This window comes from Taudactylus pleione, unplaced genomic scaffold (assembly GCF_031769625.1).
Source record: "Taudactylus pleione unplaced genomic scaffold, aTauple2 ptg000116l, whole genome shotgun sequence".
In the NCBI taxonomy this organism is placed as follows: Eukaryota; Metazoa; Chordata; class Amphibia; order Anura; family Myobatrachidae; genus Taudactylus; species Taudactylus pleione.
The window spans coordinates 7,831,451-7,849,647 of record NW_028284518.1 but is presented as its reverse complement, the minus strand read 5'-3'; the positions used below and the strand labels follow the sequence as shown (position 1 = coordinate 7,849,647).

Below are 18,197 nucleotides of genomic sequence, written 5' to 3'. Positions count from 1 at the left end.
GGTGAAAAATAGTGACATCAATATTGTGAGCTGTGAGGTGGTTAAAAATGCCTAGAAATGCCTGAAAATGATTGTTATTAAAGTTAATAATACTGTAGGAACAAAAACAGGCCCAAATTATGTGGTTTTAGATGTTTATATCATTTTATGGAAAAAATACAGATCCAAAACCTAAAAACAAAACACCAAAGAAAAAAAATCCAAAACTAGATTCAGATCCAAAACCAAAATACGGGGGTCGGCGCACATCTCTAGTTCTTAACCATTTCTAAATGGCTGATTTTCTCTGACTATGAAGCCTTTGGTGGACAAATAGTTGAACCCCCTGGTCCATATTATAGCAATGGCTACAGTTATCTATAGTAAAGCCTAGTATGGCATTGCAAAAGAATTGCTCATAATCTATGCCCTTTTCTGAAGACAGAAGTTAGAACAAATAATGCATCATGTCCCATTCACAGTCCTTAGTCTGATGGTATGATAAACTAGATAAACTGGTTTTACACACCCAACGGAATAAAGAGGCCATCTTTTCCTTCCAGTCTGTCCTGATCATAAACATATGTACAGGCCACAACCTGTCTTTTCATATTGTTTGAAGAGACTGCTCAGTATGGAATCTTTAGAACACTATACGCTTTCTTTGCAACTATAGCTAAAGCTCAGACTATGAGGTAAACCACTTAGCCAGATCACAGGTGGCAGTTCATTATTTTCTTCTCTAATGTGTGTTTTTACCAGCTTTGTAATAGTTACAGGTGTGCATGTGTGTGTGTGTGTTCATAATATGAAGCATATTATTGTCGCTAGCCTGCATTCAGAGAGGAATGCTGTTATAAGACCATTTTCACCCTTGCAGTTTCTGCCTTTATTAGCATAAACATAGCCACATATTGTACTACCTCAAAACAGGCCATGCAGTTTTGCAGCATCAAAATTGACCCTCATTGTCATTCAAAAGAACTATTGAATCAAATTCAGAGATTATAAGTGCTGCAGAGACAGCTAATATGCAGTTATGTATGTTGGATAGAGATGAGAAAAACATTTTATGTGTGGGCGTTGTAATGTGGAAAGCAGGAGCATTGAGTTGAGAAAGGTTAGAGTTCTGAGAAAACAGAGAGAGAGTGACAGGATCATCTCTGAGGAAGAGATACGAAAGGGAGATGTACTAAGCTCTGGAATGTGATAAATTGAAGAGTGATAAACTACCAACCAATCAGCTTATGCTTGCCAACTCTCCCTGCTTGTCAGGGAGACTTTCTGAAATAGTAGCAATCTCCCTGACTCCCTGAAGAGTCTAGTAATCTCCCAGATTGCATCTAACCTCTTTATGAAGCTGGTATATATTAGAGATGTGCGCCGACCCCATGTTTTGGTAGTGGTTTTGGTTTTGGATCTGCAATTGGTTTTGCCAAAACTGCCCTTGTGTGTCTTGGTTTTGGATCTGTATTTTTTTCTAAAAAATCATAAAAACAGATGATATCACATCATTTGTGCTTGTTTTTGTTCCTACAGTCAATTTTGACCACCTCACAGCTCACAATATTGATTTCATCCAGTTTAGGCCAAAAGGTTGCATCGAGCTAGCAGTCTGACTAAGCTAAGCGATAGCAGTGGGTGGCACAAGCATGTGGCAATTCAGCTTCAAATTTATGGACTAAAGACAGGGAAAGGATGGAAGGATTGATTAGTTTGTAAAATGTATTTATTTTAATAATTGATTCTGAAGAAAATTTATGTGGGAGGATCAATGAAGGATCAAGTTCTTCAGTTCCTGAAAAACATCTTTGATCTGGAAGAGGTTTTTTATTTCATATAGTACACACTGTAAACAGACATTTACTTTGTGCTCAGGGAGGTTGTTAGGGACAATGGGGCCAAGATTTGCTGTTTACATCAGAGGAAAGCAGCCTGTAGCTCTCCGGCTGAACTACAACTCCCAGCATCCGTGCTGTTTGGCCTGCTGGAACTTGTTTGTCAACAACAGGTGGTGTCCTCAGCCTGCTTTACGCACGGTATGTACCATGTAAATATGTATGTATGCGACCAATATACACAACAATTTTTTTTTATTAAACGTATTAGCACTTTATTGCACTGTGCTGCTACTCATATTTCTGGTCTCTAGCATAACACCCACAATCTAGTTATTCCGCTTAGAGTCACCTACATACAGAGGAGGCAGGCATTTATTAAGCTGAACCATTATTTTTAACAGCCTATCAATTCATCTGGGTCCTGGAGTAATCGGTTGGGGTTGGGGGGGCAGCAATAAAAAAAACTGATTAAATTTGAAAATCGACCATGTTTTGCCCACCCAGTGGTTCAGATAATTTTTTTTAAAATGAAAGGGGCATACAGAGGATGCTATCAAAGATAATAGTTGTCTTTTAACTGCGCATAAAGGACTGCAGCCCATGATGGATTCAAAGGACACCTTACAATTTCCTTGATACAAATACAAAAAAGTTACAGAGTCTCACAATGGCACTGTCCATAAAGAGATTAATTCATGAAAAAGTTTGGTTGTACCCTAAACAACACAAAATGTTCTTCTCGCTGTTTTAGGATCACCACTCTTTTCCCCAAGATTCTTTCGTACCTCCCAAGAGAAGAGAGAAAACGGGATAGTATAATACTGTGGTGATTATGAAGTCCAATTTTTAGAAAAAGGGTCACTCACACTTTAGTAGATAGATCAAGCCTTTCACAATTTCTCATTGAAGTATAACCAATGGACTCCTGATAGATCTTTACGTCACTTTTAGATCATCAGCTCCCATATATTAAAAGAAAATAATATAGTGCAATATTGTTTATCAACAAATAACAATCAATTTATTTCTAAATGCACACTCACATTTGGGTTAAAAATATACTGTATATTTTTAACCCAAATGCCCCAAACAGCACATAGTGCAAAGAAAAGAGGTGCAAGATGGAATTGTCCTTGGGCCCTCCCACCGACGGGAGTAATGCCGGTGTCGCGCCTACCCATTTTGATTCTTGAATGGGTGGATGAACTATTAATGTGGCAGAACACAAAACAGAAGCTCTGACCAGGAAGGGGGCAAAGGTATTTAAAAAGTCTGGTACTAAACATCTCTTATCATTGTGCTTCTGGGATTATGTATGGGAAGATTGGAAAGGGAAGAGAGAGAACATCTCCAGATACCATCACAAAATAGCTTCTCCATTTGGTGCTTGAGTTGCATCTGACCAATCATGACTGTTATGATCAAGGAAAGCCAAGCCCACCAGGTTGGTATGTACAAATCAAGGTTGAAAAATGGCATAAAGGTATTCTGCAAGTATACCTATTTGTGATTTTAGTTGAAATAAATACACTATGTAACAAAAAAAAAGTAAGCATCAGAGCAGTGGCACAAACGCACAGTGCTTATATGGATACACTGGGGTACGGCCTGCAGCATCACAGTGCTTATATGGATACACTGGGGTACGGCCTACAGCATCACAATACTTGTATGATATTACACTGCCGTATGACCTAAAGTGTTTCAATACTTGTATGAATATTACACCGTGGTATGACCTAGAGCATCACAATACTTTTATGAATATTACACTGCTGTACAGCCTGCAGCATCACAATACTTGTATGAATATTACACTGCGGTACAGCTGGCAGCATCACAATACTTGTATGAATATTACACTGCCGTATTACCTACAGCGTTACAATACTTGTATGAATATTACACTGCAGTATGACCTACAGCGTCACAATACGTGTATGAATATTACACTACGGTATGGCTGGCAATGTCACAATACTTGTATGCATATTACACTGCGGTATGACCAAGAGTGTCACAATAGTTGTATGAATATTACACTGGTATGAACCCACAGCATCACAATACTTGGATGAATATTACACTGTGGTACGGCCGGCAGTGTCAAAATACTTGTATGACTATTACACTGCGGTACAGCCGGCAGCATCACAATACTTGTATGAATATTACACTGCGGTATTACCTACAGCGTGACACAATACTTACACGGTATGGCTGGCAACACCACAATACTTGTATGAATATTACACTGCAGTATGACCTACAGCGTCACAATACGTGTATGAATATTACACTGTTGTATGTCCTACAGCGTCACAATACATATATGAATTTTACACCTGAGTACAGCCTGCAGCATCACAATACTTGTATGAATTTTACACTGCAGTATGACCTACAGTATCACAATAGGTGTATGAATATTACACTCCGGTATGGCCGGCAGCGTCACAGTGCTTATATGGATACACTGTGGTACAGTACAAAAAAAAATCTACTTTTTAACTTTTTTTTTACTTATTATTTATTTATTTTTTAAATCTTTTATTGACTTTTTTTACAGCCTGTGGATGGACTGCACACTGGATGGACAGCACACTAGATGGAAAGCACACCCCTTGATGGACAGCACAGCACATCGATGGATCAGACAAGACAGCCCCCAGGACGGAGCACAGCACCCCCCCTTTATGGGCAACACAGCCCCCTGGACAGAGCACCGCACACACCTGGATTGGCAACACAGCCCCCTGGACAGAGCACAGCACACCTCTGTATTGGACAACACAGACCCCTGGACGGAGCACAGCACACCCCTTGATGGGCAACACAGCCCCCTGGAGAAAGGGAGAAAGCACAGTCCACTCCTGGATTGGACAACACCCCCCCTTACCCCGAATGGAGCACAGCACACCCCTGAATTGTACGACACAGCTCTCCCTTGATGGAGCACAGACTGACAGCCTGGAACTCAGCTAGGAAATGGTACCGATCACCGCGGGGAGTGACTTATATACATTCCAAAACCAGTGAGAACCCGAGAGCAAGAGCATGACATTTTGCCTTGTTTTTGATTCCGAGTCAGATGAGAAAACCCGAGCCTGACTCGGATCCTACTCGGAACCACTATGTTCGGGTGGGTCCGGTTCTCTGAGAACCGGAACCGCCAATCTCTATTATATATATATATAAAGAGAGATAAGTCAAGTCTTGAGAAGCAAGTATAGTGCGTAAAGCTGGCCCATACACTCTGGAAGAAAAAGAGATTGATCTACAGCTGGGTGTCTTGCCTGGGGACATTGTTACATTTTAACAAATTTAAAACCACCTTAAAACCACGATTTCTAATAATATAATAATATATACTTAGTTTTTTTCATAAAATACAGTTCAGTTTAGCTTCCAACATGGCTTAATTTATTCATGAGAGTGAGAAAACATTTGGACTGTTTTTATTGTTATGTGAAACTTTTGTGTGTATGTGATACTTTTTATGCATTGTTTGGTAGTGGACTTAGAAACATCCTTCTTATACAAATTATAACAAGGAGGTGCATAATGTGTCCCATTAAAAGGGCTGGAGCAAAGTTGAAGTAGTTTTGGGGAATGGTAATGTTTTTGAATCTCTCTACTCAAAACGAAGTCTTGTTTTTGCATTGTTCTAAAAAACTTGTGCTTCTATTGCAGACGTTGTTGGAGGAGAGTGCTCTGCACTGTGTCCTCTGAGCTGCCGGGACCCCTACTGCCAGAGCTGCGTCACCGCGACTTTCGATCCGACAATCTAGATTTGCTACTGCACCTGCATGGCTTGTCCGTGCCTCTTCACCTCCATTCTCCATTGTAAAAGGATGTGCCCTGTGTGTGTCTCCTATGCGGAAAGGGTGAGTTACATCGGAGACCCTGCAAGTGCCACTGTGTCACGACTGCTAGCTGTTCCTTATACTCCACTGCCACCACTGTATGTTAGTGCAACTGTGTGCCTCACTAAGTAGCACACCACCTGTATTACAACCCCACATGTTCCTGGGCGGATCTGTTGAAAATGCTATGTACATTGTATTCCTATTGCATTAACCCTGTGTTATTCAGCAACCTTTTCTACTCAATTAATAAACCACAACCTGATTAAGTTATTCATCATGTGGACTGACCTCCATCACACACTACTTCCACATATATCCACATCTATAGGTTTTGCCAATAGATGTCGCTAGTAAATGACTCTTCCAATAATCTTCCCCACATCCTCTACCTCTTCCCTTCTATAAATGTTACCCTCTTGTTCTACAAGCCCATATGCCTTGGCAATAATCTAGGGACATTTCTGCAATTACGGAAAAGTGCAGGACAAAGTGATTTTGCACTAGCCTACAGGCATTTTGAACTTAGTAAATTAAATTTTTAAATTTATTTTTTAACATTATTATAGTATAATAAATAATATCAGTGTTTATTTGTTTTTGTTCTGCTAAATGTACATGGGGCTCTATTTACTACAATCCGCATTGGTAATGCAGATTGTAGTGTGATATTACCGAGTGAATTCGCATTGCGAATTCAGGCAATATCACAGGGATTTACTACAAAGCCCTTGTAGGGACAGAGCTTGCGATAAAGCTCTGTCCCTGCTAATCCCCTTCGGAGCCTTATCACGGTATTTTCGCAAAAAATACCGTGATTAAGTGCCCGCGCATGCGCCGACCGTTCGCCGCAGCTACCCCCCCTCCGGCGCTAAGCCCCGCCCCCCACGACCGCGGACCCCCCGCGACCCCCCATGACCCCCCCTCCCTTACTTACACTTACCTGCATGCTCCAGGCCTCCGGTGATGATCTCCATTCCTCCAGTCAGGTGATCTCCCATACTGCACTGGGGCCCGATCACCTGATGACCGGGCAGCAGTACACTGTGGGAGACCAGCTGACCGGAGGGGAGTCATCACCGGAGGCCCGATCACCGGTCCCTGGAGTCAGGTAAGTAATTTTTTTTTTACAATTTTTTTTATTCTTTTTTTTTTTACAGTAATCAGCTTGCAGTCTGTTTAGACCACACAGCTGATTACAGGTACCGACTCCCGGCTCTGCTCTCCCCAATAGAGCAGAGCAGGAGTCCGGTAACCCGGGGTAGACCCTGAATAACGCCACCTTCAGGTGGCGTTATTATCACAGGGCTTTCCCCGGTATTTTTTTCACATTTATTTTTAGTAATTATGGTCAGATCACATTTCCCATTACAGTTATGGGAAATGCGATCTGCTTACTAAAAATAAGTGATACTTAGGGGTTGGAGTAGAATTTTACGAATTCTACTCCAATTGCCCTGTAATAACTATAGGCGATACTAAAATAATGTGAAAAGGGTGTGAAAACACTAGGGGTGAGCGGGTTCGGATTTCTGAAATCCGAACCCCCCCGAGCCCCCCAGATCCGAGGCCGATCTGAGTCAGGCTCGACTTTTCCCGCCTGATTCGGATCTGAAATCGAGGCAAAACGTCATCATCCCGCCTTCCGAGTCTCGTGGGTTTTGGATCCTATATAAGGTACCCGCGTCGGCGCCATTTTCTCACTCGGCTGTGGACAGTGAAGAGGGAGGGTGGGAGTTAGGGCTGGCTGGGCTGTGTAGTGTAGTGTAGTGTAGTGCAGAGTAGTGTGCTGTGCTGTGCTGCGCTGTGCTGCTGTTGTCCACTACTTCAAAGTCCATAGGGGCTGGCTGTGTTGTGCTGTGCTGCTGTTGTTAATAGGGGCTGTGTCCACTACTTCAAAGTCCATAGGGGCTGGCTGGACTGTGTTGTGCAGTCAGTTGTCCATTGGGGCTGTGTCCACTCCAAAGTCCTATGCAGTGTCCCAGTCCTAAAGGGGTGCTGTAGTGTTGTCCAGGGGGTGCTCTGTCCATCAGGGGTGCTCCCCCCAAGTGCTAAAAAAATAATATTTTTTGTGTGTTTGTGAATTGTGTGCGCAGTAGCCGCACGTGCATCAACAAAGTAGTGCCAAGCGTGCGCCTGTGTCATAAGTAAAGGGCCGGCTGGCTTGACCGTTAAAGGGTGCTGTAACCCCCAAAGTACACTCCAAACCAAAAAAAAATATTTTCTGTGTTTGTGAATTGTGTGCGCAGTAGCCGCACGTGCATCAACAAAGTAGTGCCAAGCGTGCGCCTGTGTCATAAGTAAAGGGCCGGCTGGCTTGACCGTTAAAGGGTGCTGTAACCCCCAAAGTACACTCCAAACCAAAAAAAAAATATTTTCTGTGTTTGTGAATTGTGTGCGCAGTAGCCGCACGTGCATCAACAAAGTAGTGCCAAGCGTGCGCCTGTGTCATAAGTAAAGGGCCGGCTGGCTTGACCGTTAAAGGGTGCTGTAACCCGCAAAGTACACTCCAAACCAAAAAAATATATATTTTCTGTGTTTGTGATTTGTGTGCACTGTGGCTGTACGTGCATCAACAAAGGAGCAGCGCCAAGCGTGCGCCTGTGTCCCATAAGTAAAGAGCTGGCTGGCTCATTTCTTAAAGGGTGGTGTAACCCACAAAGTGCACTACTCTCCAGCAAAAATAAAAAAATATTTTCTGTGTTTGTGTGCGCTTTAGCCACACGTATATATCAATATAACATAAATGGAGGACCAAACTTTCTCCGATAAAAATAAAATAGGGAAAGATCAAGAACCACTTCCTCCTAGTGCTATTGCTGCTGCTGGGAGTTGTTCATCATCCCAGAGAGGAAGTAGGAACATCACTACTTTTACTAAACAATTGACCCTCCAACAGTCCCTAGCGTTGAGGATGAAGTACGACAGCAGTCATCCTAAAGCAAAACGTATAACTGAGGCCTTGACTGCTATGTTGGTGTTAGACGTGCGTCCGGTATCCGCCATTGGTGCAGTGGGATTTAGACAATTGATGGAGGTAGTGTGTCCCCGGTTCCAAATCCAGTCTAGATTCCACCTGCATCCTCAAAGCAGCAGCGACAAGCGTGCGTCTGTCTGTTAAAGGGTGGTGTAACCCTCAAAGTGCACTCCACAAACAATAAAAATATTCTTTTTTTTTTCTGTCTTTGTGAATTGTGTGGGCTGTAGCCGCACTTGCATCCTCAAAGCAGCAGCGACAAGCGTGCGTCTGTCTGTTAAAGGATTACATCGGTGACAGCATCCAAGTAGACAGTCCGTACCTGTACTGGCAGGAAAAAGAAGCAATTTGGAGGTCCCTGTACAAACTGGCTCAAGTTGCCCCCCCTCCAGTGTGTACTCCGAAAGAGTGTTTAGTGCAGCCGGGAACCTTGTCAGCGAAAGGCGTAGGAGGTTGCTTCCACAAAATGTGGAGAAGATGATGTTCATAAAATGAATTATCAACTCTTCCAGGGAGACCAGCCTCCAGAACGTACAGAGGGACCTGTGGTTCCAGCGGGGACGAATTAATACTCTGTGAGGATGAGGATGTACACACTGAAGAGGGTGAGGAATCGGTGGATGAGGAGGATGAGGATGACATCTTGCCTCCGTAGAGCCAGTTTATGCAGGGACAGATTAATTGCCAGCTTGTTTTGTGGGGGCCCAAACGAACCAATCATTTCAGCCACAGTTGTGTGGCAGACCCTGGCGCTGAAATGATTGGTTTGTTAAAGTGTGCATGTCCTGTTTATACAACATAAGGGTGGGTGGGAGGGCCCAAGGACAATTCCATCTTGCACCTCTTTTTTTTCTTTGCATTATGTACAGTTTGTGGCCTAGTTTTTCAAACTGCCATCCTGTCTGCCACTGCAGTTTCACGCCTAGATGGGTCACGTGTTTGTGCCGCCCACTCGTGTTGCTTAGCATAGTCATCCAGCTACCTCGGTGCAACCTTTTGGACATAAAAACACTATTGTGAGGTGTGAGGTGTTCAGAATAGACTGGAAATGAGTGGAAATTAAGGTTATTGAGGTTAATAATAGCATAGGAGCAGAAAAACCTACAAATTCTGTGATTTTAGCTGTTTTTATGCTTTTTTTCAAAAAAATACAGATCCAAAACACAAAACCCAGAACCCAAAACACGGAAGGGTGGTTTTGGCAAAACCAATCCAGATCCAAAACACGAAGAAAGATCCAGATCCAAAACCAAAACACAAAACACGAAAAGTGGCCGGTGCACACCCCTAGAAAACACCCTTTTTCACATTATTTTAGTAAAAACAATGTTGATAAATAGAGCCCATGGTCATTGACAGAGAAAGCACATATTTGCTTTTACAGAACATTAGCTCTTCCCAACCTATACTATCCATTTCTTTTCCTTCCCTTTTTTTATTTTATTAATTATATAACTTTGGTTTGGTTGACAATTGCCATCACAATGTATTAGAGATGTGCGGTTCAGTTTTGGTAAAAAACAAACACACAAGAACTTTCGGTTTCCAAGTTGAACAGAGTCCTAGCCCAGTTCAGTTTTGGGAATCTGTGTAAAACCGGGTCCCAACTCGGTGTAAGTTCAGAACTCGGATTTAAAAAACGAATCTCGGGTTTTGGATTGCATGTAAACACGGGGATATCTCAATGCATTTGTCTGGGTTAAGTCACACTATATTTCCTGGGAACAGTATCTATGGCCATAATAAAATTGGCTCTGTTGTGCACCATCACCAGCACTGGAGGAGGGTATAACAACAATCTTGATTATAATAATCTAATAAAATGTGTCTGCTTTGACTAGACTGTCCCTTTCTCCTCTCAAAGGAGAGCAATACAGTGTTTTGGGGCTGTCCTTATCATTATATTGGCTGAAGCTGAGACAATTATCAACCTTTGACTCACACAGTGAGCTATATTATAAAGTAGGAATAATCAAAAGAGAGTTGCCAAGTATTAATGGAAATAAATAGTACATTTTTATTTATTAATGGTATCAAAAAACATGCAAGTACTGTCCTGGATACTCAAATTGCATAATGTATTTCTCTAGCGCAGACAATAATTGATGAAAAACTTAAAAAAATTATTTAAAACAATATTTAAAACCAAATAAATAAACAGTATCACATGATAAAATCGGACATATTAATTGATATACCTAAAATAAACCATAAAAAATTATAAAAATCTCACTTGAGTTGCAATTTAAGTGAGATTTTTATCTTTTTTATACTTTCATTTTAGGTAGGCAACCATAGAAAAAAAACAGCGCTGTGATGCAGGGTAAATTGTATCAATATGAACTCCCTGAAGTATGAACAGACCATAATATATTTAACATAAAATACAGATGCGCCATGCGATTCCTCATGCCTGCATATGCTACAGGACGCTACGGCACGCACTGCGAGCGCAAGATGCAAGCCTATGGAGGCACAGTTGCGAATGCAATGCGCCTATCCGCTTGCGGGCGCGCGCATCCCATGCTATGCGTGGCGCTATTTGCCGTGACAGTGGCAAGGATATAGCTGGGCATACAGTGTCTGTACAACACATTATACTAATAAAAAAATACAATAATACACACATATGTCTCTTAATTTATTATAGAATTATTAGAGAGTTTGTTTAAAAAAACAATAAGTAAATGCTTATTAGTAATGAATAATTAGTCCAGAGCCACCCACCTCCTCTCTCTCTCTCTCTTTCTCTCAGGCTCCCTTACACCATTCTCTCTCTCTCTCTTTCTCCTCACACCTTCACTCTCTCACTTTCTCTACTAATTATTTTATTGATATCTAGCACACTGTAACTGAATGTAGGGATGTTGAGACATTGCATCACATCATGTACTGTATGTGATATTGTTGTGCATACAGGCAGTTTGAGAAGCAAAGTCCTTATTCGGGAGGATAGAATACTTTCCCAGGGGTCCAGGAGTTCTCCTACTTTTTGTACTGGAAATGCAATTTTCTTGAAGCAACAAGCGAGCGCTCGCTCTGAATCAGGGCGGCCGCTTTTAAAAAAAAAAATGCCCTCCTGGTCGCTCACTAAGCTGTGGGTGACCACCCACAGCTTTTGCGAGCGGCCAGGTGATGGTCGCGATGGTCGCGACCATCGCGACCATTGGGCTTGCGACGAGACCCTTGTGGGAACGCCTCCGTTTGGCCAGCCACTCCCCCCTTCCCCGCCTACAAAACGGGGTGAGCTGTCGATCAACATCGACAGCCACCCCATTTGTAATGAGGCCCGGAGCGAGTGAATTTCTCACTTGCTCCGGGCTTGCGCACGCGCATTGTGCATGCTGCGCGTGCGCAGTGCTCCACCATCGACCCACTTGCGAGCACATAGGGCTTGCGAGCGGGTCTGAATCAGGCCCTAAGTGTACTACAATACCTATTACTTATTCTACTGCCCAGTGTTTCCTCTATGGTGTTCGGAGAGTGACATTCACATGATTCATATTTTTTGTTTTGTACCTGAGGAAGGAGATTACATCATGAATAAATATGTGTCGCACTTGCTGAAGACTGTGAGGGCTATGGTCCTTTCTCTATTATTGCTACTGATTTATGAATCTATGCTGGAGGATTGAGGTTCCTTCTGATTCCTCAGCGAGGCCACTGTGTTTCATGTTATCAGTGAGTGCAACATGGAATGTTTATCTAAGCTTATTATCTCTATAGTGTTTTTTGTGCTCCCCTGTATATATGGACAACTGCCTGCTTCCTTCCCAGTGTATTTATGAACCTTTGACAGTATCCCCAATCATAATGCAGTCATGACCTGCTGACTATTTTCTATGGTCCAGGCATTATGTCCTTTTTCCTCTCTTGATGGCTGTAAGGAGGGAGTAAGCAGTAACATATTTATCCCATAATTATCTTTCAATTTGCATAATATTAAACTTAACTACACTACAAGGTTTCTACTACAAATTACTTTGCAACTTGCTTACTCTTGCAATATTTAAAAACAGTATTTTTAGTTTTAATGGAATATGGCTTATCTGAATGGCATTGCAATGTAATAAAAGGTCCTTGATAGCATCATGTGTATTTCACGTAAACCATTCATGCTAAGCACAGATGTAAATCAGTTACTCAATTAATGATCCGCTATAACACAAACCAATAATGAAATAGTACATTTAGATGAAACATGAGATTTCTACTTTGATTTTTATCATAGAACTGCTAATGTTATAAATAAAACATTTGTACTATTTCTGGAAGGACAATGGCCCTCATTCAGAGGCGCTCGCTAGAAGCGAGCACTAGTTCTGAATGAGGGCAACCGCTTCTATCTTTAAGTGCGGCCTCCTGGTCGCTAGCTAAGCTGTGAGTTACCACACACAGCTTAGCGACCGACCAGGGTGATGGTCGCGATGGTCAAGACCATCGCGACCATCGGGGCTTACGACGAGACCCTAAGATTGGGTCTCGGCAGCCGCAAGCCCCGGGGAGCTTCCTGCTCTGATCGACCAGGAAGCTCCCCACTGACATCACTGCTGATGTCAGTGCGGCCGCCCACAAAATGGTAGGCGTTCCTTAAGGAACGCCTACGTTTGTGAAACCACCCCGCCCCTCCTACAACATGGGCCGAGCTGTCGATCAACATCGACAGCCGGCCCTTTTGTAGTAATTCCGGAGCGAGAGAGTTTCTCTCTCGCTCCGGGGCTTGCGCACTCGCAGTGCGGCCGCTGTGCTTGCGGAGGGCCTAACCATCGACCCGGTTGCGAGCGCTCAGCGCTTGTGACCGGGTCTCAATGAGACCCAATATTTTTAACAGCACAAACCCCAGTGCAGAGATGTTAGGATTGCACAAAAAAATGCTCTGCATAGACATGATTGCAGCCAGCATAAATCTTGGGCCCGGGGTGCTCGCACAAAGCTGGTTAGAAGTTGAACCTGCATTATTGCTGATATAGACCATAGACTTATTTACTAACTAATTACTCATAAAGTACTACTGTAGCTACTATTGGGAAGCATTATAGTAATACAATTAATGGATATTAGTGGTTGGTATTGCCCCAGTTCCAGATTACCACCAGCAGCATAGGCCTCCCTTTGCCTCAGTGTGCTGTGTGTGCTTACTGTTCGCTCCAGTCCAAAGTCATCCAGATTGCACTGAATATGTAATTTCCTCTGAGGTCAAAACGAATCAGTATTGCTTTACCAAGAAACATGGGAGTCTAGCCCATGGTACTCAGATATTCAATAGGCACAAACACTGCTAAACAGAAAGCAACACCAATAGGATCCAGTCTCTATGAATATGTGAAAAAAAATAATATGCAGGGGCAAAATACAGACAGACTCAGGGGCCTATTCATTAAACATAAAAATTCTCTGGAGATAATTAGCTTTAGAACTCTCATGGAGTTCTAGCTAATTATAGGTGGAATTCATCATTCCACCTCTCCATAAGTATCTATTCCGAAAAGCTGTCATTTTTGCAATGACAGCTTTTCGGGAAATAGATACTTTTCCCTGCCTACACTACCTTATCGCGTCTGGAAACAGTGCTGCGCATGCGCTGTTACATCTGTAAAACCAGCGCATGCGCAGCACTGCCTACAGATGCGTTAAGTTTCGTACCCCCCCTCCCCCCTCCGCTCACCTCCCCCCCCCCCGGACTTACCTGTCCGCGCAGCAGCCTCCAGCTCCGTCCTGCTGGTCTGTCATGTGGTTTCCCAGCAGACCACATGACAGATTAGAAAAAAAAAAAAACTTTTTTTTTTTGGTCTAAACTTTCTTGTGCTCTCCTGGGGAGCACACATGTCCGACCAGCCTCACAGTGGCGAATAGTAACTGCATCAAATTCCGAAAATTGATAATTTTCGGAATTTGATGAATACCACAATTTCCACATCCCCATACTAATGTATGGGGAGTGTGGAAATTAACGCAGGGGAACTTAGCAAGGAGACATCTGTGATATCTCCTGTGCTAAGTGGCTACATGAATACCAAAATAACGTTATTTAAGGAAAATGTCCTTAAAAACGTTATTTTAGTGTTGATGAATAGGCCCCTCAGTTACAATTGAACTGAGGCCGTATGAAGCAATGTATGTACTTTCTGCAAATACACAGCAACAACAGCAGTTTATCTCAGTTGTTATTCTGGAGAGATTGTACATTACGGATTTGCCTGAAGAATGCTCAGTTCAGTCTCCTGCCCACTTACTGTCTGTAGCCAATAGCCTTCATTCTTCTGGAACTAAATCAAATTGCAGTCAATTCTACAAACTGGAAATGTATTGTGCTTCAATCCTTAAATAGTGTTCCTGACATATGTGTCTGTGAATGATGATACCCACAGGTCTGGCTTCCCTGACTCATACAAATACCCAATCTGCTTCTATGTTTTTGATCTAGTAAAACTTTTGTAATTCCCTTCCGCCTCCAGCTTTCAGGACCAATTCCTACCAGCTATTCCTACAAGCCAATTTTGTGACACTGGCATAAAGTGCTCATATTTACAACTTTGTTCCAGAGACAGACTCAGGGCCCGATTTAGAGATGAACGCAATGGCGATTCTGTACGCAGATCGAGTGATTGTTTGCCATCGCGCATGCGTATAAGTCACATGGACGCACATAGGAATACATCGAACAGTGATTGACAGGTTGTCAATGTTTAAGGGTGGTAACAGGGTCAGAAAAACGCAGACGTGCCTGACTGTTTAAACGCCGTTTCACGGGCGTGCATAAATAATCACTGCGATTGCCTATGCAGTATGAGACCCCTCTGCATGAGAGGAGAGCTGCCATGTCTGTGGTTGGTCAGACCTTCCGCAAGGGCAAGATGGCCGCTCAATGTGCGTCGATGTTACCGATATTTACACAGGTATTCTTTGTCACACGCTGGTAAGAAGGCAGCAGTGGGCGTCTTTATGCTCTGGTGGTCTTTGCAAACATTGGCATATTTTGACAGCTGCGTTGCGTACAAAAACGTAGCTGCGATCGCATTAGCATCCATCTCTGAATCAAGTCCTCAGGTCTTAAAGATTTGTCCCATGAAATGAATGGTAATTTGTATAGGGGCACTATTTCAATTGCTACCTCATACACATCCTTGCTTTCCAACTTTCCCTATTGTCCTATCCCCAACCTCTATTTTTGTTTGATTGGTGAAATGCCCACTGTAATTTCTGTTAGCACAGGTCCTGATTCAGTGATGTACACTACCCCGATGGTTAGCGTACATCTCCGATGGTGAGTGGTCTGCGCATGCGCAGGACCATTTCTGTGCCTGTGCAGGATGGGTCCTGTGATCTCGCCCGCAGACCCTCCCAACTGTCGCCCACGTTTTCTGGAAGGGTGAGGCCAGGATCTGCATTAATGAATGCAGATTTTCTGGCCTCGCAGCTGCCAGGACCTGGCCAGGCTGCGGTGAGTTTCAGCTACCGCAGCCTGGCCAAAGGGGCAACCAATGTGACTGATGGTCGCGATGGTTGCGATGGTGATCTCTGGCTGCGACCTCAGTCGCAGCGCTGGTATTGCAGATGCAGGAAGGAGGTGTCTGTTTCCTACAGACACATCGTTTCGCATTAACATTTTAGATGGAGGGAATTGCAGAGCCTCTCCTGTGCGGCTCTGTAATTCCATCCATCTCCGAATCAGGCCCACAGGCTGTATGGTGTTTATCTCAGACAACTAAACCCTAGAATGCCATGTTACCTAGAGGAAGGAAACATTTCTTAAATCTAAGGCAATGCAAAGAATTACTGCCTTCCAATTTAAAAAATTTTTGGAACCATATTATAAGTTTCTTCAGCAATAAAATGCCAATCTTTTTAAAAACTCAAAGTTTGTTGATTTGTGTCCCTCCACTCTGTCACGGCACTTGGGGTTGGTTGATTCAAGTCGGGGAACCTTAGGGCTGGCTGTATGGGTGGAGTGTGAATAAAGCTTGGTAGTTTAATAATGCTGTTCTTCTAGCAGGTTTACTAGCAGCAGAAAACTTATGCTGGAGAATGGTATTGAGAATGGTAACAGATGCAGGCTAGCAGGATTACCTGTGGATGCATTGGAATGTAGAATGTTCTGAGAAAAACTTCAATGAAATATAACTGGGTGCTGGAAGCACAATTAAGGAAAACTGCAATGAATAATGCTGTGAAGCAATACTGGATCAGGTTTTCTGCGTAGCACTGGAGAAGAATGCTGTGAAGCAGTACTGGAAGAAGTTTTCTGGATACCCCTGAACAGAATGCTGAGAAGCAATGCTAGAATACGTTTTCTGGATAGCACTGAACTAAATGCTGAGAAGCAATCCTGGAACAAGTTTTCTGGATAGAACTGAACAGAATGCTGAGAGGCAATACCAGAACATGTGCTTTCTAGATAGCACTGAACTGAATGTTGAGAAACAATGTCAGAACAGGTTTTTTGGATAGTTTTCAACTGAATGCTGAGAAGCAATACTGGAACAGGTTCTTTTGTTTAGCACTCAGACAGATACTAAACTAAAAGCCACCATACAGATCCTCAGAGAAAGATGTTGTTCTGGCAATGAGTAGTCAGCAATTCCTGGTTTAAATAAGGTGCCCTTAGAACTGATAGGCTGGAAAAATCATGTGACCGAAGTTGCTGGACACTGGTTTGTCAGAGCATGATCATGTGAGACTGCCCAAGAAACTGCATGTTTATAGAGTGTCCATAGGTCTCAGGTATGGCATAGGTGGCCAGTGGTAAGACAGGTGGCAGTAAAGTAATACCGCCAGACCTAGTAATGGTGATCCAGACTCTGATGGGTGACAATCTCTAGTTGTTTAGTTTTTTTTCCCAGTGAATCTGCTGTTGTATACTAAATTTCTCTAGTTTTGTTGTATTTGAATTTATTTATAGTTCTTACTCAATTAATGTATGTATTATTGCCAAAATAAAATACAAACAATATTTTGTAGACCACAACCAACATGTCGAGCCATGATCTCCAAAATTTATGAGGCCTGGAAGGACATGATCTATAGTCCCCGGGGCATATCACCCCAAAAAACCATGATAACATGTTTCCTAGGCTTACTGTAGCCCAGGGTTTCCATGCTCTATATACGGTGGTCCTGGCTTATAATTATTTATTATTGGGAAAATGTACACATAATACTAAACAATTCCTGGTAGCTATGGACCCATGGGCATTGTTATTATGCTATGCCCCCCAAGACGTAAGGGCTATAACTAGGGGTGTCCGAGCGGTGCCGTTGCACGGGGCCCTGGGGGCTGCACAGTCACTAGTTCAGCACCCTGGAGGAATGACCACTGCTGCAGAGCACCCTGCAGCATGTGGATCTACCCAGAGAAGTTCCAGATAGTGCTCCATTTCCTAGAGCCGGCAGCCCAGCCCACTAGGCGTGACATCATGACATCACTGGTTCCGTGGGCAGGGCGGGTACCGGGCAGCATAGAGCCAAGATCCGGTCCTGCAAGGCCTAAACACATTCTACAGGAAACTTTCTGCAAATGTCCTGTCAGCAGCCAAA

The 18,197-nt window shown here is 43.1% G+C and overlaps 1 long non-coding RNA gene across 1 annotated transcript in view; it reads left to right on the top strand.

Moving 5' to 3' along the window:
* Nucleotides 1–619: 619 nt before the first annotated feature.
* LOC148524749 (uncharacterized) overlaps nt 620–18,197 on the top strand; it is a 43,124-nt gene continuing 25,546 nt past the window's right edge. The window contains exons 1-2 of the long non-coding RNA XR_015878348.1: nt 620–674; nt 5,514–5,707. This is a non-coding gene — a long non-coding RNA (uncharacterized LOC148524749). The remainder of the gene's footprint in view (nt 675–5,513; nt 5,708–18,197) is intronic.